The 25817-nt window shown below is 40.5% G+C and overlaps 1 long non-coding RNA gene across 8 annotated transcripts in view; it reads right to left on the bottom strand.

Annotated features, from left to right (window-relative positions):
• LOC123598554 overlaps positions 1-24823 on the bottom strand; it is a 42897-nt gene extending 18074 nt beyond the window's left edge. Inside the window, exons 1-7 of one of the 8 annotated variants that reach the window (XR_006712699.1) lie at positions 24371-24823; positions 18950-19127; positions 18144-18280; positions 8117-8158; positions 7843-7945; positions 7493-7543; positions 4279-7075 (exon numbers count right to left, since the gene is read on the bottom strand). This is a non-coding gene — a long non-coding RNA (uncharacterized LOC123598554). Of the gene's footprint in view, positions 1-126; positions 2323-4278; positions 7076-7492; positions 7544-7842; positions 8159-18143; positions 18281-18949; positions 19128-24370 lie in introns of those variants that run through there. The other 7 variants (XR_006712690.1, XR_006712698.1, XR_006712691.1 and 4 more) reach the window with 7 other exon arrangements.
• Positions 24824-25817: the final 994 nt, after the last annotated feature.

The following is a 25817-nucleotide window of genomic DNA, read 5'->3' as shown; positions in this document are numbered from 1 at the left end:
ATTCAGAGTCACATACCCATTACCATAATCAATTTTCGAACCTTTTCATTATCCCCCCAAATAAATCCTATACCCATTAACAGTCATTCCCCATTGTCCCCCATCCCCAACCATAAACTTTAAAAACAAAAACAATGGTATTTAGAAACTAAGAAAAATAATGTGTAGGGAGAACAAAAGGTAACAACTAAAAGAAGCAACAGCCACTGCCAGGGAGGGATAGGAAAACAAGCTAATTCATATGTGGATGGAGATAAATAAATGGTTACACTGTACACTCCAAATCCATATTGCAGCAAAAGCATCCTTGTGATTCTAGCACCAACGTGGGCTCACTTCTCTAAATGACAGCCCTGCTCTTGTAAGGAGGGGAAACACAGAGATAGTAGTTAAAGAATAAGATATCATGACCTGTTTAAACACAACTTGCCAGAATGTGATAAAAACGAAGCTAAATCACCACACTGTTGATCACAATTCTGTTGATTAGACCCACAGAATATTCCATAAGTTAAACAGTTACTGAGATATCAACATTTATAAGTTGAGAGGTTTTTTTTTTTTCCCATGGCCCAAAAGGAGCTTCCATTCCTGATTTTCTACAATGTTAAATGAATTATACAACATTTTCCATCATATTGGCAAGAATAATGTCTTCTAAAATTCAAACATCTGAGAAGCCTTCTTATTTTCACACCATCTTCTCCCACATCTGATTCAATAATTCAAGAAAGGTCACTCTTGGACAAAGGGTCACAGAATACTGTTCCGGCATCTTGGCCTTCTACCCTCACATGTTTAGGGAACACGCTGAAGTTAATGCTAGCCCGCCCAAGTTGAAAGTTATGACTCAAATTTTGCCAGCTGCAGTCAAACTCTCCTTCATCTAAACTTTTGCCATTTCAAGACCACAGACATCTAACTCTTTGGAGATAAGACAAGGAAAACCACCTAGAAGTCAACTTTCTCTGAGCTGGACTTTCTCAAGTTTTGAGATTCCTGCTACTGGTTCAAAAGGAAGAAACATGTGTGTATGGCTGGAAAAATCGACACAATACTGGAGACATGTGTGTAGGATACCAATTGTTACGGAGGGCTCCCGTAAAGACTATGTTGCTAGGTGGTTAATAAATAAAAACAAACAAGAGTAACTGCAGAGGTGCTGAGTCTGAACATGACTTCTTGAACAGGTAAATCAATAAAATGCCAGTTAGTGAGGTAAGAAGAATGAGATTAAACATGCAAAGTTTACTTGTGTTTTTTTAAAAGAAGTAATTACACAAAGACAGGTGCAGTAAGAAGTCACTGGTGTAGAAAATGTAGAAAATCTTCCTAGGGAGATGACAGGAAGTTTGTTTTCAAGGTGGAGTTAAAAGGAAAGGGTTGAGCCATTGACACAACCATCCATATATTTGTTCCTCTGAAGTTGGCTCTGTGGAATGGCCGTAGGCCCCTGGTACACAAACCAGCTATTTGTAGAAAACTGTACTTTAGAGACTGAAGCAAATTTCTCACAGCTTCCTACGAGGTGCCAGGACAACAAATCTGTGAACAAACAAAATGTTGCTTGGGTTACTACATGCAAACTGAAAGATTCACAGTGGTATGCAATGATGTTGCCTTAGACAGCTCCTCACTGGCTGCCGGGAGAAACCAACTCCCAAGGCGCTCTGGTATTCAAGATGTTGCCCCAGTCACATCCCAACAACTTGTCCAGAGGTAACTACTGCTACTCCCTGGTCCAAAACAAATTGTTTTAGTCTGTCCAAACTTGTGAGTTCACTATCACCTCCCCCAATCTCAAAATACACACTGCACTTGCCCGTCCGGAATGTCTTCCTTGCATCTCTCCACCTTTCTAACCCAGCTCCTACGTGGGACTCTCTAGCTCGCTACAGTTGAAAGGAACCTCTCTTTCTTCCTTCTTTTCTTCCTTCCTAACCTTCAGGTTATAGGTTGACCATGGTCTGGCGAGAGCACGCCTGTATAGTTTTTTATCACAATGTGTCTTATCTGTTGGACCTAGCTATAAACTCCTTAAAGACAGAGACTGAGAATCATTCATTCTTGTTTTCATTCTCGCACGTAGTGGGGGCCTAACACATAGTCAGTGTTCAACAAATATTTGGGGACAGCTTTGGGAAAAGAAAAGACCCTGTATGGGGGAACCGACAGCCACTGTAATAAACGCAATGTAGCGGCTGATACTGTTCTCACTGCAACAGGAGACTCTGTTTCGCCCAGGCGTTCAGTGAGCCACACTGACACAGCTCTGCCATCTTCAACAAATGGCTTCCAAGGTCAGTTCAATGACTTCCATCCCTGCCAGTAGGAAGAGAAGAAAAAGTAGAGACCCAGTGCCAGAGACTTGCCCTCAGGAAATGAGTGAGAAGTTGCACACATAAATTTTAAGCACATTTCTTTGCCTAAAACCTAGCTGCCAAGCTTGTCAGGAACTGCAGTCCTGAGGTGGGCAGCCATGTCCCAGCCACCGCCCTGTCACCAGAAAAGAAGGGGAAAAGAGGTTTCAACACATTCTGGGCACCTTTCCCACCTGCACGCTAGTGAACGTTTTATCCGATGACAAAGGGTGTCCTCTATGCTGGAATCGGGCTTTTTAGGAAATGTCAACCTCCTGTCATCCAGGGATAAATCCCAACTCTCCCTGTCCAGCTCTCACCATGGAGTGACCCAGAATCACATTTTAGGACTATGTACCGAGCAAGAGTAGCTCTCCCTCTCTACCCTCTTAGCAAGGGAGGAAACCCCTATCCTCTAACCTCTCCATTGCGAGCCATGTGAAAGATGACTCCTGCCCACCAGCTCACATTCTATCTGCTATCTCATCAAGGCTCTGGGGTGAGTGAGGAGTCCCCCTGCTGCTGACTATCAAAGACATTGGAGGGCCCACTCGTATCACCAGAGTCACACACACCTACTAAGTTTTATAGTAAATGTGCCCAGCGGGTCCAGTCCACTTACAGATATTTAGATGCTATCCGCATAATATCTAATTTTAATTCAATTCTAAAACATTTATTGATCATATACTATGACCAAAGCACTGTGTAGATAGCGAGATTTTTTAATGCTACGATGCCTGCCCTGAAGTTGTTCAGAATCCCGTGAGGGAGACGGATATCTGCAACTAACTCTATTACAAAATGCAACTGGGCAAGTCTCACCAGAGGTACGAGCAAAGTGACATGAGACCGTGACCAAAAGAGTAATCAATTCTCACCAGATGGCCAAAAAAGACTTCAAACATATTTATATAAAAAGGTTTCCTGGGGGGGAGAGATGTCACTTGAACAGGACCTCAAGGGATGAGGAGAATACTAACAAGTGGCAGAGACAGAGAGCAGCATGCCAGGTGGAGCATGAGCAAAGGCACCGAGGTGCAAGAGTGGAATGGGCTGTGCTCTTTGTCCCAGGGGGCTGGAAGGGCGCAAAGAGGACGACTTGAGCATGAAGTCGTTACGGAGGGATGGCTCCGAATGTGTGCAAACCTGAGCCAACAGGACTAGCCGTGACCCAGGATTTCTGAGAAGGGCCGCAGCTTGATTGATTCCAAGTAGAAGGAAGACAACTCTGCTGATGGTGACAAGAGGAGGTAGCGAGGTGAGGAAGACCAGCGGACACTCATAATGACCAACATTTATGGAGCACTAACTATCCAAGCAACATGCCAAGTATTTTACTAGCCTGCTCCTATTTAAGAGGAAGTCCTATTATTTCCCCCACATTTCAGCTGGGTAGTAACAGAAGTGGTACACTAAGTGCAAAGGTCTGTTCTAACTGCAGAGCCTGAGTGCTTTGCCATAGTAACCATCACACTCAGTCCTGTCGATGTGACAGGACTCCAGCCTAGAGACACAGAGGGACTACAGGAGGGCAAGCACCGTGGAGGGAGGGCACTGAACAGATGTCAGAGGGGAATCAAAAGAAGAATCAGGGCTGTGACTTGAAGGTGTATGAGACTGGAAGGAGGGCAGGATGATAAACTCTGCTTAGACCCATGGAGTTCTGAGTGGCTAACAGAAAAAAATCACAGGGGCTCTTGGGGTGGCTCAGTTGGGTAAGCATCCCACTCCTGATTTTGGCTCAGGTCCTGATCTCACGATTCCTGAGATGGAGCCCCAAGTCAGGCTCTGTGCTGACGATGCAGATCCTGTTTGGGATTCTCTCTCTCCCTCTCTCTCTGCCCCTCCCCCGCTCATGTGCACGCTCTCTCTCTCTCTCTCTCAAAATAAAGAAAACTTTTTTTTAACTAAAAAAAAAAAAAAAAAAAAAGATAAAAGGAAAAATGACTGAAACCACAAACTACCCCCGAGAGCTAGGTCCTGGGGAGTAAGGAGAAACAGGCATGGAGTCGTAAGTTACAGCATTCGTATTTGTTGATCCTGAAAATTGAGCAGCATGTGAACAAACCAGACCAAAAAAGCAAGAGGCTGCCTGGTTGAACGCTAATGCACTGATTTGGAGGAAAAATTCAACTTGATTGACTGGCCTGCATTATACTGATAGCAGTAAATCCCTTTGGCCAAACAGAACTTGATTTAGCCTTAAAGGTATGCTATGTATTATCTCTTTGCATACCAAAATATTCATATATCATGGGAAAGTATAAAAAATTATGTTTTTCCTTTCAAAGAGTGGAATGTAAAATACCCAGCAAATCCTCCTGGATGGCGCCTGAGTGAATGTATTCCTTGTTATTTCATTTAAGCTGCTAAATATCTATTAGAGTAAAATTATGGGCTCTTTGAATGTGGAGTTTCCACTTGTAGCTTCCTGAGCACTGAGCCTGAGCCCTCTGTTTTATAAGGCAGATCTGCCTCACAACAGTGATTGCCTAGCAAGTGGCCAATGGTCCCTACGAGAAGTCGTTTCCTTTACATCTTAAACCAGAGGGATTTATAGAACCAAAACCACAGCCCAGAGCTTGGATGGACATAATGACAAACCAAAGCCATCCACTGATGTTACACTTTCTTTGGAAGACCTCAAGACGCTGGCAATTAAAACTACCTAAGCATGTCACTCTGTGACCTTCACTTTCATGAAGGTGCTGCTCTCTCCAGAAATGACCTACCTACTTTACAAAGTCAGGATGACTCCTTTCTCTGTGAGCTCTTTCCACTTACCTACAGGGTGTATTTCAAGTTTTTCAGGTGAGCCGCCTTTGTCCTTTGCTGAGCAATGAATGGAAGTGGAGGGTGGGGTATAACTCAATGCTTAAAAAAAAAAAACCCAAAAAACAACAACAACAAAAAAAAACCCTCTTCCCTTTATTCAGCTGTACGAACTTTCTCACCGCATATAATGAACAAATGAACAAATGCAAGTAAGACGTTAAGATGGGCAGCTTTATCAAAGCACGCTCTGTCAGGTTGTGAAGGAGGATATTTGCCAAATCAGAACACATAAACTTTTAGTATAGAAACCAGAATATGAATTAAGCTCATATCACTCAAAAAGAGCTGAATGCATCTGAAACCAAAGTACACTGTCAGCCACCTCCACTTGCTCCAGGCGCTGATGCCTTGATTAGCTATGCAAGAAGCTACCTGCTATTTTAGAATTATATGAAGTCACCTCAGGGTATCTACAAGCTTCTCACGCACAAGATACTGACTTTTTTCCTCCTTCTTCTTGGCTTAGAGCACAGTTGTTGCTACATCCAAGTAAGTACTATATCATGGATTGTTACTGCCTAAGCTGTCATTAAGGCAGCTCGCCTTCTCAGAACAATCAGCCTGCAAACAATAATGGTTTGTTGCTAAACCCCCCTGAGACTAAAAGACACCTCGTATTTCTTTTTTCAGGTAGACAGTGCTCCCCTAAACGATTCGGAATCTGAAAGCTTCATTTTGAAAGAGGAATTTTTTTTTTTTTTAATAATAGAGAACACTCCTTCCACCCTATTTTTGAAAAATAACTTACCTTCTCTCCTGAAATAGTAACTAAATTTATAGGAACGAAAGAACGGCTCACGTGATAGGTAGCTAACCAACGAAGCCGCCAGTGTACGTAGTATTTATTCCAGGTACCACGCAGTTCAACATGTTTCTACCTGAGGTACATATTCTGTTTTGATACTGGGCTGCTCAAAAACATTTTTAGGTGAAAATGGGATCACGAAAGTGAAGGATTGACAACCCCGGTCTCCAAAAGCCAAGGTTAATAAGGGCTTTTGTATGGTTTCCTAAATAAATACATTAACACAGTCAACCTTTGACCTGTAATGCCCTTAATCTCTCAGCCCCAAGCTTCTCTCCAGAAGGGTGTTAACAATTTTGCCAAACCAAGCAGTGCCAAAGAGTGCTGAGCACTATGGGCTAGACCGAAACCACCTTAATCACTCACCTTTCCTCTTGCCAGATTTCCAGAGTGTAACTAGTCAAACTGTTCTTAGATTTCTCAGGCTTAATCTTCCCCACAAAACTTGAGTGTTTCACATAAAAAGGAAAAGCACTGGATTTCTGCTGCTGCTCATTTAGCCCAGACGCCCTTCCCAGCTCTACCTGCTGGTCTCATCGTCAGAATGTTCTGAATCCTAGCGCCCACCTGCTCTAAACCCAGATTGTAATCCCTTTCAACTAGACCTGTGTTTTCTCCTCACTGCTGTTAGCACGTATGGCCAGTGAGTCCAATCTTCCTCGAGGCCTTAATAAAACTTCCCTTACTGCACATGCAATTATTAAGCGTGCAATTTATATTTCCAGGTGCACAAATTTCTCATGCAAATCTCTTTGACCTGAAGTAACCGAATGCTCCTTAGAAACATGAGTCGACCGCTTACTCAACAGATCCTCAGGAAATGTCATCAACCACATCTCATTCTCCCCAACTTCAAATCACCATGGCTTACTTACACGTATCTGAAACCAAGGCTAACTTCTCAGGGCCTATCATGGGTGAACTGAACCATGGCTACGCACCAGGTTTAGCTTTTGTTTCTGTGGCTTATACAAGTAAAGAAGGTGACTAAAATCCAAGCGTCCCACTCCTGCGACACAAAAACTATTCGGCTGCTGCATGGTTCTGACGAAGGCTGTTCTCATCACATATGCTGAAAAAAAAAAAAAAAAAAAAAGACGGGGTGGGGGTGGGGGGCGGAGGGGTAGGGGTGGGGGAATCTGAAACAGTGATTGCTGTATTTCAAAACTAAGCCAGATGCTTTAAAGCACAACTCCCAAATCAAACTTCCAAATGATTAGTGAACAAAGTTTAGGGGAGGGAGAGGAGGAACCCGAGAGTCCTCCCCTGTGAAGTTGTTGAGTATCTCTGGGTGTGGCCCAGGGACCCCCACAGGAAGTTGAGTGTCCCAGAAAGATGACAGTTATGACCCTTGACCTTCTATTCCCGGCTCAACGAGGATTAGTTCACTTCAGCATGCAGGAAAATTGAGGGCACTTTTCTAGTGCTAATTCTGAGGCACAGAAGCCACCAATGGAAGGTCCATGAGTACTTCCTCTATTAATATTACCTCAGCTCCAGGAAACAATAGATGACTGCGCTTGAAAGGCTCCCCTTGTCCCTGGAATCAAAGAGAACACTTTGTCATTGGCTAATTACTTATTTATTCATTCAACAAATATTTATTCACAGTATACTAGGTTCTTGGGTACATGCATCATTACACTGGAAACACACTACAGCAGGAAAGCCTGGCTAAATAAATGCCAGTTTCCTTCTTTCTTCTCTCAGGGTAAATACATTCTAATTGAAAACAATGAACTGACAGGCAATCCTTTGAGGACTGCCTTTAACTGAATTCAAGCTATAACATGAAGGCTTAGGGGAGGCTCCAGAGTGTTGATTCCTTGTTCAAATTACCTCATTTCCAAGTGGATACTGATAACCGGAGTTACGGCAGGACGGCCTTCTGTACGTGAGAAGTAAAGCTCCTTGTACTATCTGAAGGTTCCTTGCAGGATTTCTTGACACAGAGTGTCGTTAAATTTAAAAACAAATCATAACAATTTTTTTTTCTCCTCAGTCTCCAGGTGTAATTTGGCCCATATAAATTGTTTTTTCTTAATATTGTAAAGAGTGACATGATAGATTTGATAAGTAGCATTTTATTATAAAATCAACAGGTAATAATTACCTAGGTGACTCATGATGAGGTGTAGAGGTGTTCTTAGCCTATCTGAAAAGGAAGAAAAGTTCATTAAAGTTCAAGTGTACAGAACACAAATCTGGAGGCCTGGGCTTTTAAAAATTGCCCAATTTCACGAAGTATATGTTCCCTTAAAATCTGATTCTCACCAAGGGTTTGTGAATGCACAACTTAAATTAGTCATGTGAAGGGGAGCGGATTAGTTACAAGATGGGAACCCTGCCATTCTCCTCTGTTTACCACAGACCAACAGGGGTTGAGTTACAACTGCTTATTATTTCTGAAGATGTACTGTTACATAAACACGAACATGAAATTCTCAAAATGGACCCTGCCTAAGAACAATGACCCTTAGAAGTGTCACTAAGAAGTAAGCCTTATGCCAGTCTTGCAGAATCTCATCGTTCCCCGTAGCTGCCTCTAACATAAGATGTCACTCCCGTAGCTCACACGGAGTGGGAGGATCTAAAGGCTGATGGGAGAATACAGGGTCATTAGGTGAACATGCTAGCAAAAGTCCTCTCTGAAATGGATTGAGTATCTTTAATCCTGTATTCTGGCCTCCGATGATTTATGGCTCTTATTTTCTTTTCTCTCTTTTCCTTGTAAGGCTTGCCAAAGTAGACTTTAACTCTGCCTTGAAGCAGGCAAACACGGAGTTCTGTCTTCCTTGATGAATCGGATTCTTGCCAAAGTGAAAGCTTCAATGACAAAATTATTCTCCAAAGAACAGACAAGGTGATGGTCTAAAAGACTGAAGAAATACCACTGAGTATTCGACTATTAGAGTTTAGAAAAGTAAGAGCTAGGCCATGATCCTCCCTCCACGCCCCATTTCTGACCCCTACCCTGCCCCAATTCCAGCCCAGTTGTAGTAAACAAAACAAAACAAAACAACCCTGCATGTATGTTAAAACTGATTTGATTTGATTCATTTTTAGGTAGGACATTAGAAGCTCTGCCCCATCATCCTTTGGTTGTCTCACTTTAAATGACAAGGAGCTGCCTGGTTGCATCCTCTAATCCTTCACCTTCCTCAACCATAAATGCTTTAGCTCTATGCCAGATTGTGAAGTAGGTAAAACGTGCCTCTGGCACCCTATCACATTCATTCGTGAGCTCTTCTCCATCCCCAGCCACCCCCAGCCCTCCAGAGCTCCATGCCACTCAGGCTTCCTCATCTTAGGATGCAGATATGATAAGCAAATATATTCGAAACTGCAAAAGACCTTATTTTCTCATTCTTCTCATGCCTACAATTATAAGTAGAAGCTTCCTAATTTCTCTCTTCACCCCAGACCTTTACCCCGAGTTGCAGAGCTACATGTTCAACAGTTTATTGGACATCTTCACGGGTATATCCAACAAATACCTTCCTTTAGAAATATAGTTTTCTGTGGGAATGCAAGCTGGTGCAGCCACTCTGGGAAATAGTATGGAGGTTCCTCAAAAAACTAAAAATAGAACTACCCTACGACCCAGCAATTGCACTACTAGGCATTTATCCACGCAATACAGGTGTGCTGTTTCGAAGGGACACATGCACCCTCACGTGCTTTGTACTAGTTTACAGCAGCACTATCAACAATAGCCAAAGTATGGAAAGAGCCCAAATGTCCATCGATGGATGATGGATAAAGAAGATGTGGTATATATATGCAATGGAGTATTACTCGGCAATCAAAAAGAATGAAATCTCGCCATTTGCAACTTCATGGATGGAACTGGAGGGTGTTATGCTAAGTGAAATTAGTCAGAGAAAGACAAAAATCATATGACTTCACTCATATGAGGACTTTAAGAGACAAAACAGATGAACATAAGGGAAGGGAAACAAAAATAATACAAAAACAGAGAGAGGGACAAAACAGAAGAGACTCATAGATATGGAGAACAAACTGATGGTTACTGGAGGGGTTGTGGGAGGGAGGGATGAGCTAAATGGGTAAGGGGCACTAAGGAATCTACTCTTGAAATCATTGTTGCACTATATGCTAATTTGGATGTAAATTTTTTTAAAAATACAAAATAAAACAAGTTGAAAATTATATATATTTTTTTCTGTATTGATTAGTGGGGCATTTTTCCTTCCCATGACCCAAATCAATAGCCATAAAGTTGTACTACACACTATTTTTTCCTTTACCAACAAAGTAGTTCTCAATTTCTGTCTATCCTACCTTTTATTCAATTCATTAACAAGTATTTATAGAGTGCCTACTCTGTGCCAGGAATTTTTCTTTTTTTTTTTTTTTCTTTTTCTTTCTTTTTTTATGAGAGAGAGAGAGAATCCCAAGCAGGCTCCATGCTGAGGAGGGCTGGATCCCACGACCATGAGATCATGACCCAAGCCAAAATCAAGAGTCAAATTCAACCGACTGAGCCACCCAGATGCCCCTATGCCAGGAATTTTCCTAGGCTCTTGAGATATACCAGGAAACAAAATAGGAAAAGATTCCTGCTCTCCTGGAGTTTACATTTGAGTCTGGGGAGACTAGCCCATTAATAATGATAATGATGATGACAATGATGATGATGATAAATACATAAACTTAAACAGTGTCTTAGAAGATGAGAAGTGCAATGGAAATTTCTTTTAGGTAGAACAGTGCTAAGAGGAATGCAAGTTCCAGTACAGATGAGCATCAGGCAGTGGGGGGTAAAATTGTTAAAGAGTGTAAGTCAGCCTCATTGAAATGATATTCAAACACGAGAACATAATGGTATCTGGAGAAAGACTGTTCCTAGCAGAAGAAATAGCCAGTGCACAGATTCTACAATGGGAATGTTCCTGATATGTTCAGGGAACAGCAAGGAGGTCAACATGGCTGGAGGAAGTGAGAAGCGGGAAAGTGTGCAAGGGGGGACCACGGGGGGACTGTGGCCCAGATGGTGGCTGTTCTTCACCAATGTAAGAACTTGGGGCTTTACCCTAAGACTAATGGCAGTATACTGTAGAGTTTTAATTTTTTGCTTATAATTATTCTGGCTACTGCACTGAAAATTGACTCTGAGGGACCAAGAATAGAAGCAAAAAGACCAATTAGGAAGTTATTATAATAATCCAAGTGAGAGATAGTGATGAATTGAGTCAAAGTGCTTTTAACAGAGGTTATAGGAAGTGACCAGATTCTACATATATTTTGAAGGAAGGTCCAACAAGATTTCTTTTTTTCCTTTTGGTCTTGTTCTTCTTTCTCTTTTTGTTTTGAAATAATTTAAGATTTACAGAAACGTTGCCCCCAAAATATCGTTCCCAAATATCCTTCACTCAGCCTCCCCGAATGTTTACAATTTATATAACAGCTATGTGATGTTTATACCAGGAAATTAACATTATATAATACTGATACAGAACCATTAACTAAATTATAAATGTAATTCAACTTTCTGCAGTTTTCTCCCAATGTCCTTTTTCTATTCCAGGATCTATTCCAGGATCCCACATTGACTGCATTTACTCAAATAAGTAAGGATCAATATTAGCAATATTAGCACGTACTTAAGGATTTATAGAACAGAAATAGGGACTCAAGTCCTTGTGATCCAGATGAGTACCTTTACCACTGTTCCATGCTGAAAAACAAGGTAGACAATCTACAACGAGTAGAAGAGAGAAAAGTGCTCAGGTAAACTCTGGGTGGAAAAAATCACGAGCCTCTGTGCTTTCACCACCTGAAGGGACTCCTAGGTGGTTCCAGTATTATATTACTCTGAATTTCCATTTTGGCACTCTAATTTAAAAGAAAACTTCAACTGGCTCATTAAAATGAGGGATCCATGCTGTAGATACCTGTGACTTTTTTTCCTTAGGTCAGTGTTACAAACTTGCTTGTTTTCAATGTTTTCTCTTTAACAACATTGCACTTTTAACTCCCTTGGGTGAGGGGCTAAGAAGAAAGAAGCAATCAATGACACCAATGCTCAGCGTTCCTTCCCTATATAGGGAGCAATAGAACTGGAACCCAAAGAATGAGAACCTTTCAGTAATTAGTTTCGTTTGGTTGAGTCCGGGTTCCTATGCCCCACTTTACAGAGAAAAGAGATCACTAGAAAAGAAGTGCATAGCACAGCTTGAACCTCTGCATCAAGAAAGCAGTATCTGAAGTAAATCCCAGGCTATATGCATTTGGGGTTCAATCAGCTATACCTTCTATAATCTACATTTAGTTGGCTGCACAAAGAGATTCTTATCTGTAATCATGACCTGGGGGCACTGCAAGATAATCATTAAATGTATTCACTAAACTGTACTTACTAGGGCAGAAAATTGGAAAAACATACCTCAGAAAGATTTTCAAACAAAGGTTGAAATTTAAAAATGGTTTTCTACTTCATCTTCAGTTAATTAAAAAAATTTTACTCTGTCACACCACCACAGTTTGTAATGGAATAGAACATAAAATGAAAACCATTTGTCTCTATATGATTCATTTTAGCACACATTCGTTCAGTGCCAGGTATTTTGTTACCTACCAGCAGTGTATGAAAATATATATGAAATAGCTCTACCATTTAGAACACGCTTAGCAAACTACAGTCCGCAGTCCAATCTCGTGTTTGTGTGGGCCAAGAACTAAGAATAGTTGTCAGATTTTTTTAATGGTTGGTGGGGGGGGGGGGGGGGCGGGTGGCAAAAGAAGAAAAATATTTGTGACGTGTAAAAATTACATGAAATTCAAATTTCTGTTTGTAAGTAAAGTTTTATAGAAATTCAGCCACACTCGTTTCCTCTATAATTTATCTGTGAATGCTTTCACACTAAGATGGCTGAATTGAGTAGTTAACACAGGAGACAACTGTGGCCTGCAGTCTTCTACAGAAAAAATTTCCAACCCTTGCTTGAGAAGCTCACCATCTATCATGGGATAGGGTTACACATATACACTTAGTTTTCATAACACATTTAGTGCTGTGACAGAGGTATAAGAAGAGTGGGAAATTCCTTCTACCTGTAGAAGTCAGAATTTAAGGAGAAAGAAGGCGACGGAGAGTGATGAAAAGGCAAGGACACAGAGAATGGAAGCACACCATAGGGACAGAGAATAACAAACCCATATTGTGTCTGGGAGAAGTTGTGTAAGTAGAAGTGGAGAAAGAAGTGGGAGATGAGATTAAGAAAGTACCTGAAATCAGATTAGGATTTCTAATCCACTCAAAGATTGTCTCCCTGTAGATGGTCATTAAAGATTGTAAAAGCAGAAGTACTTGATCAGATCTGTGTTTTAGACAGATAACTCTAGCAGAAGGGTGGAGACAGGAGAGGGACTGAAATCCTGAGAGAGTAGAGGCAGAGAAACCAGATAAGGGCTATTGCAACAACCCAGATGAGAGATGATGATCTGACTCAAGACAATCTATCATCCAAGGGCAGGGTGGAGTCCAGAGGTGCAAAAGCATTTCAGACCAACTGAATTGGTGATGACTGGATTTGAAAAAGAGAGGGGAGGATACTTGACTGAATTTCTGAGCTGCGCAAAATCAATCAATGAATGTCTTGAGGCAAAATAGAAAACCAAGAGGAAAAGTAACTATAACAGAAACAATCAAAGCTTTCCCACATCTCCTTTCGGTGAGAATAAGATAACAAGCTCTGTCTGGGGTACCTCAGGCTTGAGGTGCCTATGGATATCCAGGTAGAGTGGAATATGGCTGAGACAGCTTGATGACCTCTGAAGGTCAGCAGCAAAGAGGCACTGGATGAACCTACGAAGTGCATAAGAGTATTCCAGTCAATTTTACTTTAGAATATCATACTCAGATGCCTTTCTCCTTGTTAAACTATAAAATAATCCTGTTTAATTGAATAGGCACTACATATCCTTACAGCCTGGGTTCCTTGCCCCATTGGAAAGATTAAGCAACCACCCCACTGCTACAGCCTATTCAAAGCCATAAACATATTAGGTAAGAAACAAAGAAAGAAGGATATTAATTATATTCAAAAACATCTTTAAGTGATTTAACATCTTCTGCTATAGTACTACAATAAAGCAAAGTTATGGTTATCTTAGTATTTAAACATTAACACCAATATCAAATTTTAAATTGAGTTAAAAAAATAAAATGAGTATATATGTAGGACATAGAACCTATAATTTGCTTTAAATATGATGTTAAACATTTGGCAAACAGAAACAAATAAAAATACTTGATTGCATTGCAACTCTAAGCGCAAAGACCTGTCTATCCTACTGTTATTGGAAAGTGAATCCGAATTCCACTTGCCCAGGGCCAAGTTGCTTGGGTGTGGGTCATCCACAAGGTAAAACCACAAGGCAGAAGACTGGTAGGATTTGGTTTCCTTCTTCCTTAGCATCACAGTGGGGGGGCGTTTGGGAAACACAGCGTTATGAAATGTGAAACATATTTTGATACAGTGGACTCCCCAGTGGACTCCCTCGTCTTTAATCCAATAACGTATCTTGTACATTTTCAGGAGAAGGGTACTCTTGGTTGCATTTTCTAAACTCATTTGATCACAAAGTAATTTTATCAAAGTATCTAACAAAACTATTCCACCATGGAAGCCATATTAGGAAACAATCTATTAGTTACCTCCAAGAGCTATATACTTATTTGTAGGCAACTTTACCCACTACCATCATTCAATAACCATTTATTTGCTGATTATGAGCAAATTTATATCTCTAGTTGAGTTCTTTGTCTCTTGAACTCCAGACAAGTGTCTAATAAGCATCACCACTTGTTCTGGAAGCACTGAAAACATCTGTATGTCAAAAATTGACACCAACATTTCCATCTATGCTTCTCTCCACCAAACACACGCATGGGCACACTCACACTCACATTCATATTAACATATAATCTTCTGAGTACTCACAATCTCAGGAAATAGTATTTACATATGGCCAGTTGATTAAACAAGAAATCTGGAAGAAATCTTGAGTTATTTTCTCCTTCACCATCAATACCCATTCATAAAAGCCTGATGTGATTACTTTTGAAATATCTCCATGACGTAGACAGAGGTTACAGGGCATTGAAACACCCACGATATGTGCATTCTATTTTATATAAATTATACTTCAACAAATACAAATATTTCAGTCTTTTGATACCAAATAATTCAAGTACCTTTAAATCAGAAAAGATAAGTTAGTTACTGATTCTCAAATGTAAATCATTGCTGAAATAATCATTTTGATTAATGAATTGAATGAATCACCTAAAATTCTGCTGTTATGAATCAGTGATCTTCTCATGGTTGTAAGTGCCAATAAAACTCAAACAAGTCAGATCAGTACATGCCTAATAAAAAGCAAGCCCTCATGTAAACCTCAACACTGCTAGGTAAGATTCGCCAGACAAATATTTCATATCCAAGTCAAAACTAGAGTTTGCTCAAGGACTGCAACATGGTGTCCCCCTACCTGCCTTTTCACCAGTTTAAGAAAGAAAGAACTAGGAATTACAGATAGAATTTCACCCCCACATCACATCCTGTTATATATTTGGCAAAATACCCTCGTAGACTATCTTAAGGCCATAAAAAAAAAAAAGGCCCTTTTTGTTACAAATTTATTTTATTTAAAAAAATTTTTTTAACGTTTATATTTATTTTGGGGACAGAGAGACACAGAGCGGAGGAGGGGCAGAGAGAGCGGGAGACACAGAATCTGAAGCAGGCTCCAGGCTCTGAGTTGTCAGCATAGAGCCCTAAGAGGGTCTCAAACCCACGATCTGCGAGATCATGACCTGAGCAGAAGTCAGACACTTAACCGACTGAGCCACCCAAGTGCCCCTTTATTTTTTTTTTTATCTACATCTTCAATCCTGATATTGACACACATATAGGGGAGAAAATCCACATTTCCAAAAGAACTTAATATTTTTCCTTCACTCTGAATTCCTCCAGAGCCAAATATATTCAAGAACCCAAAAGGCAAAATATAATTTTGATATTGGTTTTAAAGGCTATAACAAAAACCAAAATAAGAGTGGTTTAAACAAGCTATAAATTTATTTAGTTTCCTCATGTAGGAGCCTCCATGGAAGCTTCCAGGGCAGGTAAGCATGGGTACTCCAGAGTCCTGAGAATACAGGATTTTTCATCTACCGGTTTTGCCAACTTTATCAGGCAGCTTCCATCTCTTGTTCGATGGCAACTTTAACCCCTACCATCTGTGATGGTTAATTTTTATGTACCAACTTGACTGTGCCATAAGGTACCCAGAAATTTGGTCAAACATTGTTTTGACTATATGTATGTGTGTGGGGGGGGGGGGGAGGGTGTTGAAAAAGGTTAACATTTACATCAGTAGACTGATAAACCAGAGAGCTGTCCCTTTTGTGAGTGGCTCTCACCCAATCACTAAAGGCCTGAATAGAACAAAAAGGCTGACCCAAATGAGAACAAATTGCTCTCTACCTGACAGTCTTCACTCAGGGACATCAGTCTTCTCCTGCCTTCAGACTCAGACTCAGACTGGAACTTACACTCTTAGCTATCCTGGTTCGCAGGCCTTCAGACTGGAACTGGAACATCACCATCAGCTTCCCCAGGTCTCCAGTTTGCCAACTGTAGAACTTGAGGCATCTCGGTCTCCACAATCCAATTATTTATAATAACTCTCTCTCTCTCCCTCTTCCCTCCCACCCCTGCACGCGCACGTACACACACACACACACACACACACACACACACACACACACAGAAACCCTTTTAGATTCTGTTTCTCCGGAGAACCCAACTAATACAGACTTTGATACTAAGAATGGTTCTCCAGGAATAGAATTTTAAGAATGAGTTTTCTGAATTATTTCTGGGGTTTCTGGAATGGACCCTCTAATATGATTAGATTTAAAGATGCTAATTACTCTATTTCTAGTAGTAGAGAGGGCACTGATAGTCCATGGATTGATCTGGTAATAGCAACACACTAAATATCTCCACTGGACACTTCTAATCAACTAGTATAAGAAGCTAGGAGCTGGATCACCATGTATATGAAACTTTTCAACATTTTTGGAAAACTAACAAGTTTAATGAGATTATCTTGTTGCTCCTAATGTCACTGGACAAAGTCGTGAAATAAAAGGATGAGCTCAGGGATTAGAATTCCTAGCTCAAGTGCTGCATACATTACCCGAGATCTTCTATTTTGCTGAAAATCTAGTGTCGGATCTTATCCTGTGACTAGCTGAATTACAATGCAAGCCCAACTCCCAGCCTCATCAAGTGCCTACTGTTTAGTGACGGTATCGGATGGGATCCTGTAAGTTGGAACGGGGATGTGTGAGTCGACCCTGATAAAGCTGGAAATGTTGAGTCCCTAAATTCTGAAAAGTCTTCTTTGAGGGAATTAACCCAGTCTGAGGGAATTAACCCTGCATTGCCCGAGGAAACTGAAATGGTCTCCTCTGATGGAGGTGCTATAAAAGACAATCCTGATTCTCCTCAGAACCCACCCCTACCACTCCTTTTTGTTTCTAGACCTCTAACTGAACTGAAGTCACAGCAGGCCCCTAGAGGTGAGGTAAAAAGTGTGACCCATGAGGAGGTGTGCTCTACTCCAGAAGTATTTGAGCTTTCGACTTTATACAGATTGCTAAATGAGGGACCTATGTAGGAACAGATGTTGAGGGTGTGGGGTAACAGTGGAAATTGAGCCAAATTCATTGATACAGACTCACTAAGATTCTGCAATTAATTAGATTAATTAGATTCTGCAATTCTGCAATTAATTAGATTCTGCAATTAATGTTGCAGCTCAGGGAGTTAAGAAGAGCTCTAACAGTTTCATTGGTTGACTAAAACATAGACCGAGAGGTGGCCCACAGTGAGTGATTTAGAAATGACAGATCTGCCTTGGCTTAATGTAAAGGAAGGGACTCAGAGATGTGGGGAGAGTGGAACGTTAGAGTGAATTTGTCATTTAAGGCCAACTCTCCCACATCAGAGAGCCTAGAAAGCATACTTTTTATCACAACTGTGGAAACGAAATTTGTGAGGAGAGCCCCAGCATCCTTGAAAAGCTCTGTGATCACTCACTCTTTTCTGTAGGCCAGACCTTAGTGGGGACTAAGTCACTGACTTGGGAAACCTAGATGCAATGGAAGTAATTGGAACCCGGGCTGGCAGGGCCAAGTGGCAGCATTCAGCCTCCAGGCGCAAGGTGGGCGTGGCAACTGTAAGAGACAGCAGAGTAAAAGCAGCAATCAGGATAGTCTGACCTGTACATCACTATGGCACTGGCTATTTGATCGTAGTATTTCTAGAAGTGAAATAGACAAGAAGTCTACTAAATTCTTCCTTGATCTGTATAAGGAATTGATCTGTTGGAATTGATCCTTGATCTGCACTGCCAAAAACTTATACTGTTCATTTTTCTCCTAGCCTTCCCTAAAGGGATCTCGGGCCTTTTACCAAGGTAACTGTTTTATGGGGAGTACTGGACACTGGCTCTGAATCGACACTAATTCTGAGACTCAAAACATCACTATGGCCTACCATCATAGAAGGGGCTTATGGAGAAAAATCAAAGGAGGCTTATCTCATAGTGGGCCTTGTGAGTCTCTAAACCCATCCTGCGGTTCTTTCACCAGCTCCAGAATGCATAATTGTAATAGATACACTTATTAACTGGCAGAATCCCCGCACTCGTTCCCTGTTCTGTGGAGTGAGGGTTATTAGGGTGGAAAAGACCAAATGGAGGCCAATACAACTCTCTCTGCCTAGGAAAATAGTACGCCAAACGCAATACTGCCTTTCTGGAGAGATTGTAGAGGCCAGTAATACCCTCAAGGACGTGAAGGATGCAGAAGTGGTGGTTTCTATCCCACACCCATTCAACTCACCTACGTGACCTGTGCAGAAGACAGAAGGCTATTGGAGAATGATGGCGGATTATCATAAGCTTAACCAGGCAGCGACTCCAGTTGTAGCTACTGTACCAGGTATGGTTTCACTGCTTCAGTAAGTTAACACATTTTCTGGTCACTGGGATGCAGATAAAACGCTCTTTTTTCCCAATTCCTGTTAATAAAGACCACCAACAGCAGTTTACCCCCAGCTTCAGCTCCAAGGCCAACAATATACTTTTACCGCCCTGTCTCTAAGGTGTATCAGCTCTCCAGGCTTACGTCAGAATTTAGCTCTTGGTGACTGGCCTTTTTCTGGCTTATCTTCATCTTCTTGATGTGTCCTCCCATGGTGGGAAAAAAAGCTATCTAGTACTCTGTCCTCTTCTTAGAAGGGCGCTGATCTCATTCCTCCACCCTCATGACCTAATTATCTCCCAAGACCCCCACCTACAAATATCATCACATTGGGATTAGGGTTTCAACATGTGAATTTTGGGGGGAACACAAACATTAAGTCCATTGCACAGTTTTCATTTTTTTTAAGTTTTAAATGTTTATTTATTTATTTTGAGTGGGGAGGGGCAGAGAGAGAGAAAGAGAAAATCTCAAGCAGGCTTTGCACTGACAGCACAGAATTTGATGTGGGGCTCGATCTCGGGAACCACAAGATCATGATCTGAACCAAAATCAACAGTTGGATGCTCAACTGACTGAGCCACCCAGGCGCCCCATTGCACTGTTTTAATAGTATCCTTTTTATTTCAATTTCTGATTGCTTGTTGCTATTATACAGAAATAAAACACATATTTATGTGTCGATCTGGTATCTTTTAACTTTGCTAAACTCATTCAGTTCTGGTAGCTTATTTGTGGATCCATTGGATATTCTACATAGACAATCATATTTTCTGTGAATAAAAACAGCATTACTTCTTCCTTTCTAATCAGAATGGCTTTTATTACTTTTTTCTTAACTTTATTGAATCGCCAATTGAATCTCCAATACAATTTTATTAGAAATCATAAGGGCAGACATCTTTATGCCTTGCTCCCAATCATAGAAGGAAAGTATTCAGTCTTATACTATTAAATATGATGTTTGCTATAGGGTTTTTGTAGATTGAGAAAATCCTCTTTTTTTATTTTTAATTTTTAATTTTAGAGACAGAGAGAGAGTAGCAGAGAAGGGCAGAGGGAAAGAGAGAGAGAATCCTAAGCAGGCTCCATGTTCAGTGCTCAGGGCAAAGCCTAACACGGGGCTCAGTCCCATGACCCTAGGATCATGATTTGAGTGGAAATCAAGGGTTGGATGCTCAACTGACTGAGCCGTTCAGACACCCCCTATTTTTAATTTGTTGAGAGTTTGTCATGAATGGGTGTTGGATTTTGCCAAATGCTTTTTCTTCATATATTTTGACAATCATATGCTCTTTCTTTTTAGTTTATTAATATGGTGAATTACACTGACTGATTTCTTTAATGTTGAAGCCAACCTTGCATTCCTGGGATAAACCTCATTTGGTTATGATGTATTATATTTTTTATACACTGTTAGATTTAAAATTACTAAAATTTTGTTTAGGATTTTTGCATCTATTTTCATGAGAGATTGTGGTCTATAGTTTTCTTTTTATATAACGTGTGGTTTTTAGAATTAGAATAACCTGGACTGATAAAATGAATTGGAAAATATTCACTCCTCTGCAATTTTCTGAAAAATTTGTTTTGAATTGGTATTCTTTCTTAAATATTTAGTGGAAAACACCAATGAAGCTGTCTGGGCCTGTAATTTTCTTTATAGGGAGATTTTTAACTACAAATTCAATTATTTAAGTTGACATAAAGTTATTCAGGGTAACTATTTCTTCTTGAGTTTTGTTAGTTTGTGTCTTTCAAAGAATGAGAATATTTAATCTAAATTGCAAATTTATTGGCATAAAGTTATTATATTTCTACTAATATCTGTAAACTCTCTACCGATGTTACCTTTCTCATTCTTGATATCAGTAATTTATGCCATCTCTGATCAGCATAGCTAGAGATTTATCAATTTTTTTTTTAATCTCAAAAAAACAGGTTTGGGTGTAATTGATTTTCTCTCTTGTTTTTCTGTTTTCTAGATCATTTATTTCCACTCTGATCTTTAGTATTTCTTTTCTTCTTCTTACTTAATATATAATTTGCTCTTGTTTTTCTAGGTTCTTAAGGTGGAAGCTGAGGTCACTGATTTAAGAGCTATCTTCTTATCTCAAAGAGGCATTTAGTGCTATAATTTCCCCCTAAATACTGCTTTAATGTCACCCCATGAATTCTGACATGCTGTGTTTGCATTTTCACTCAGCTCAAAGCAACTTCTAATTTCCTTTTTGATTTCTTCTTTGACCCATATTTACAAGCATGTTATTTAGTTTCCAAATATCTGAGTGTTTTCTGGAGAGCTTTCTGTTGTTGCTGGTAGATATTGTGAGTTATACCTTCTTTGATATTTTTGTTTTCCCAAAATTATTCTCAATCTTTTTTTCCGGGACACAATTTGCTCCTATCAGATTTTCTTTTAAGATTTGTTATGTGGGCTTGAAGCAGTGCTCAAGCTAGGGCTAATTGTTCCCCGGTATGATGGAAGGTCTTTCCGTGTCCTCTGCCTAATCCTGCATGAATCATGAGGTTTTTCCAGTCTGGCTAGTGGGAATAGGCACTACTCACAGTCGCATGGAAGCCCCACACACTGTCACCTCTAATCCTCTCAGGTGGTTCTTTCCCCAGCCAAGAGTCATTTCCTGGTTAGTACTCAGTTGTGTACTTAAGTTTGATTTTAATGGACTTGTAAAGATCTTTGTGTCCACCAACTTGGCAAAACATGATCTTCAAATACATATGGAGTATTTCTAAAAACTGACCGTGTAATTTGACCGTAAAGCAAATGTCACACTGAGTTTCAAAGAATTAGTAAACCGAAAGGAAACAAAAAATACATTTAAGAATTTGAAAACAATTTTTAAAATAAGGCATGCAAAATCTGTAAAATATCAACAACATTTTTCATAGAACTAGAACAAAATAATATTAAAATTGGTATGGAACCACAAAAGACCCTGAATAGCTAAGGCAATCTTGAGAAAGAACTCAGCTGGAGGTATCACAATCCCCAATTTCAAGATACACAACAAAACTGCAGTAATCGAAAGATTATGGTGTTGGCACAAAAATAAGACACATGGATCAACAGAACAGAACAGAGAGCCCAGAAATAAACCCTTGTTTGTATGGTCAATTCATCTATGACAAAGAGCCGCGAGGAAAAGGCTGCCTCTTCACTATATCCTGTACACCTGACTCACGAGCGCTTTCCTTCCTTAGCGCAGAGCCTGACATGAGGCTCCATCCCCCTACGTGTCACTCAGTCTCAACTGTGAGGTCAGGACCTGCGCTGAAATCAAGAGCTGGATGCTTAACTGACTGAGCCACCCAGGCGCCCCTGACAACTATACTTTTAAGCCAAAATGAATTTGTAATTAACATGATTCTATTCTAATGGAAAGTTAGCATGACAGCTTGGTTTACATCAACTCTTGGCTGGAAAAATAGGTCACTATTTAAACTCTATTTCCTTCCAAACAAAGTATTGTGAGGCTGCTTCGTTAACTTTTTATTAGGTTAAAAACATATTATTCATTTATAAAAAAAAATACATGATTAAGTCTTTTGTAAAAACTCTAATAAGCTTTAAATATTGAAAATTGAAGAAGAAAAAAAAGACAGAGCCTTTCACTTAATGAACTTATTTTACAAGTTTATACACATTCACTTTGGCAAACGTTTCACCTTCCTTTCAGATGAAATGCTGCCACTTGTAAGCATGGGGGCTTCATGGGCAAGAGAGTTTCTAGGTTGTTTGATATAAACAAGACCACATTTAGCTCAGTTCATAGGTTAAGGTGAACACAGCATGAAGGCAGGTGGGATAAAGGAGGCCACCGCCTAGCTGTGCCTGGAGACACAGTATCATATGGGGCATATCTGGGAGTTAGGGTTCAATGACTAACTTGGCTGCTTACTAGATGCTTCACCACGGACACACTCCTTAACTGTACTATACCTCAGTTTCCCTATCTGTAAAATGAGGATAATAATAGTTCCTCTTGCATAAAGTATTGGACAACCACCTGACACAGACACGTAGATCCTTTAGCATCATGTGTAATATGGTGAACACAATACATGTCTGCCATTTTTATTAACAATTTCATCAGAATCATCTTGTAAAGCGGTCTGGACCTGGCAGATGGTCACATGATAAGTACCACAGAAATGGGTCAGATCTGATTAGCTGTGTCTCTCATATTCTATGTGTTCAAATAGCATGATGTTTTTCACAATATTCTTTCTCTAAAAACTCTTCATTATGATGGGGTAAAATTCCTTAGTGTAACCTGGTCTAGAAGGTGATAGTATGAGGGGAAGACTGTTATTTGACACCCGCTGTCCCCAATTCAGCATCCTTCTGCTGAGACTGCCCCTGGCTCACCACTGTGACGGTCAGCTGGGAAATTCACACAAGCACAAGAACATGGGAAATAAAATGCATCTTGTCTGGAAGGCTTAATAGATACAGTACAAAACAGCAAAGTATTCCAAATTAAAATTTCAGCACGAGTGAACTATATATGAAGAAATGCAAATGATCAAGCTAACAAACTATAGAGGCAATAGTGATCCAAGAAAAATTCCTTCCTTCCCCCCCTAGAGAAAGTATCTCAATGCCAGAGCACTTCTTTCCCACCCTCATCACCACCACACACACTTCTCCAGAAGAAAGACCAGCCCAAGACTTTGTGTGAGAGGTGGGGGGACAGAGGGAGCTGCAGCACTGTGGCAGAGAACCCCTCTTAAAGATTAAACACAGCAATTCGGCCTGCTCCTGAACCTGCTGGGAAAAAGAAGTCAGGAGGAAAAAGAAGTCAGAAGTCAGGCGGGGAATGGAGACTGATTATAAATATATATATGTGTGTGTGCACATATACACACATACATACAAGTATACAAATATACATACAAGTATACAAATATATATACAAGTAAAATATATACACGAATAGAGAGGGAACTCAAAATGCCTGACGTTTTCAAAGATTTTTTAAGAATCAAACCTTCCACCTACCAATAAACCCTGTCACTGAAGTAAATACTAAATTGCAATTTGAAAAACATGCATTCTCACGTGTGGCTCCCTAAGCTTTTATCTGCCCATTTTCCGTCTCTTTAGAGATGTGCTCTGCTTTTTAAAAATATTCCACACCAACCAAAGGAAATGGGTTCAGGGTGGCTGATGAAATGCCTATGGCTAGCCACAGTCTTCAACATTTCAGGTGCCTAATGACTAATCTATTCTTAGATGTATTTAACATATCTACCCACCTCAAAATCAATCACTTTAGCCACTGAGCAGTGGTAGCTGAGAAGTGGTGTCGTGGAGTGCTCTGGAAGAGAGACATCACTACTCCAAGAGGTTATTTTTGCTCTGCCAGGACTTTCATCCAGAGGACAGTAGGCTGAGTGTTGTCACAGAGAACATACAGGTATGACAGATAAGCAAAGGGGAGGAGCACATACATCAGACTAGAGGAAACTTGGGTAGTGGGATGGGTCACAAGAAAACTCATGAGCTAAGAGTCACGCGGAAGCTATCAACTCCAATCCTGACCCACAAATTGCTCCTTTTAATGCCCTCCTTCCTGCCTAGTCTCTGAGGAATCACTCCCCATTTCCAGAAGCTCCTCAAATACTGCCTTCCACCTATCATTACAGCCTGTAAAATACTGTTTTCACTTCCTAAACTTCCAGGTCTAGATTAAGAAGCTTCTTGAGGCACCTGGGTGGCTCAGTTAGTTAAGTGTCTGACTTCAGTTCAGGTCATGGTCTCACAGCTTGTGAGTTCGAGCCCCACATCAGGCTCTGTGCTGACAGCTCAGAGCCTGGAGCCTGCTTTGGATTCTGTGTCTTCCTCTCTCTCTCTGCCCCTCTCCTCCTCACTCTCTGTCTCTCAAAAATGAATAGACATTAAAAATTAAAAAAAAAAAGTTTCTCCCTCCCACATGCACTATTACCATGTGCCAGGCTCTGCATTAGCTGGGATTATGATAAAAAATCCTAGTAAAGACTTACATGATGTATATGCACAATGTCCTGATAAATCAATACGTAAATTTCAATTACTGGAGGAAGCAAATGTGTATCTTACAATTTAAAGTTCTATTGGGGCACCTGGGTGGCTCAGTCGGTTAAGCGTCCGACTTCAGCTCAGGTCACGATCTCACGGTCCGTGAGTTCGAGCCCCGTGTCGGGCTCTGGGCTGCCAATGGCCCAGAGCCTGGAGCCTGCTTCCGATTCTGTGTCTCCCTCTCTCTCTGACCCTCCCCCGTTCATGCTCTTCCTCTGTCTCAAAAATAAATAAACGTTAAAAAAAAAAATAAAGTTCTATCTTTAGGGGCACCTGGGTGGCTCCGTCGGTTGAGCACCTGACTTCGGCTCAGGTCATGATCTCATGGTTCGTGCATCAGTCTCTGTGGTGACAGCTCGGAGCCTGGAGCCTACTTCAGATTCTGTATCCCTCTTTCTCTGCCCCTCCCCTGCTCACTCTCTCTCTCTCTCTTAAAAATAAATAAACATTAAAAAAAATTGTTTTTAATAAATAAATAAAGTTCTATCTCAATTGTTGATTTCTTGCTAAGGTGACAAAAACAGTATTTCAGAAGTTTCAGAACCATAACAAGTCATAAAAGATTAGAAATTTCCCAAAATAAAACCACCTTGGCCCAACATCCATTAACATGTGGCCATCTACTTAAGAATTCAAGCGAACTCC

The sequence above is a fragment of the Leopardus geoffroyi genome, chromosome A1, assembly GCF_018350155.1.
Source record: "Leopardus geoffroyi isolate Oge1 chromosome A1, O.geoffroyi_Oge1_pat1.0, whole genome shotgun sequence".
In the NCBI taxonomy this organism is placed as follows: Eukaryota; Metazoa; Chordata; class Mammalia; order Carnivora; family Felidae; genus Leopardus; species Leopardus geoffroyi.
This window is presented reverse-complemented; position numbering and strand designations above follow the sequence as displayed.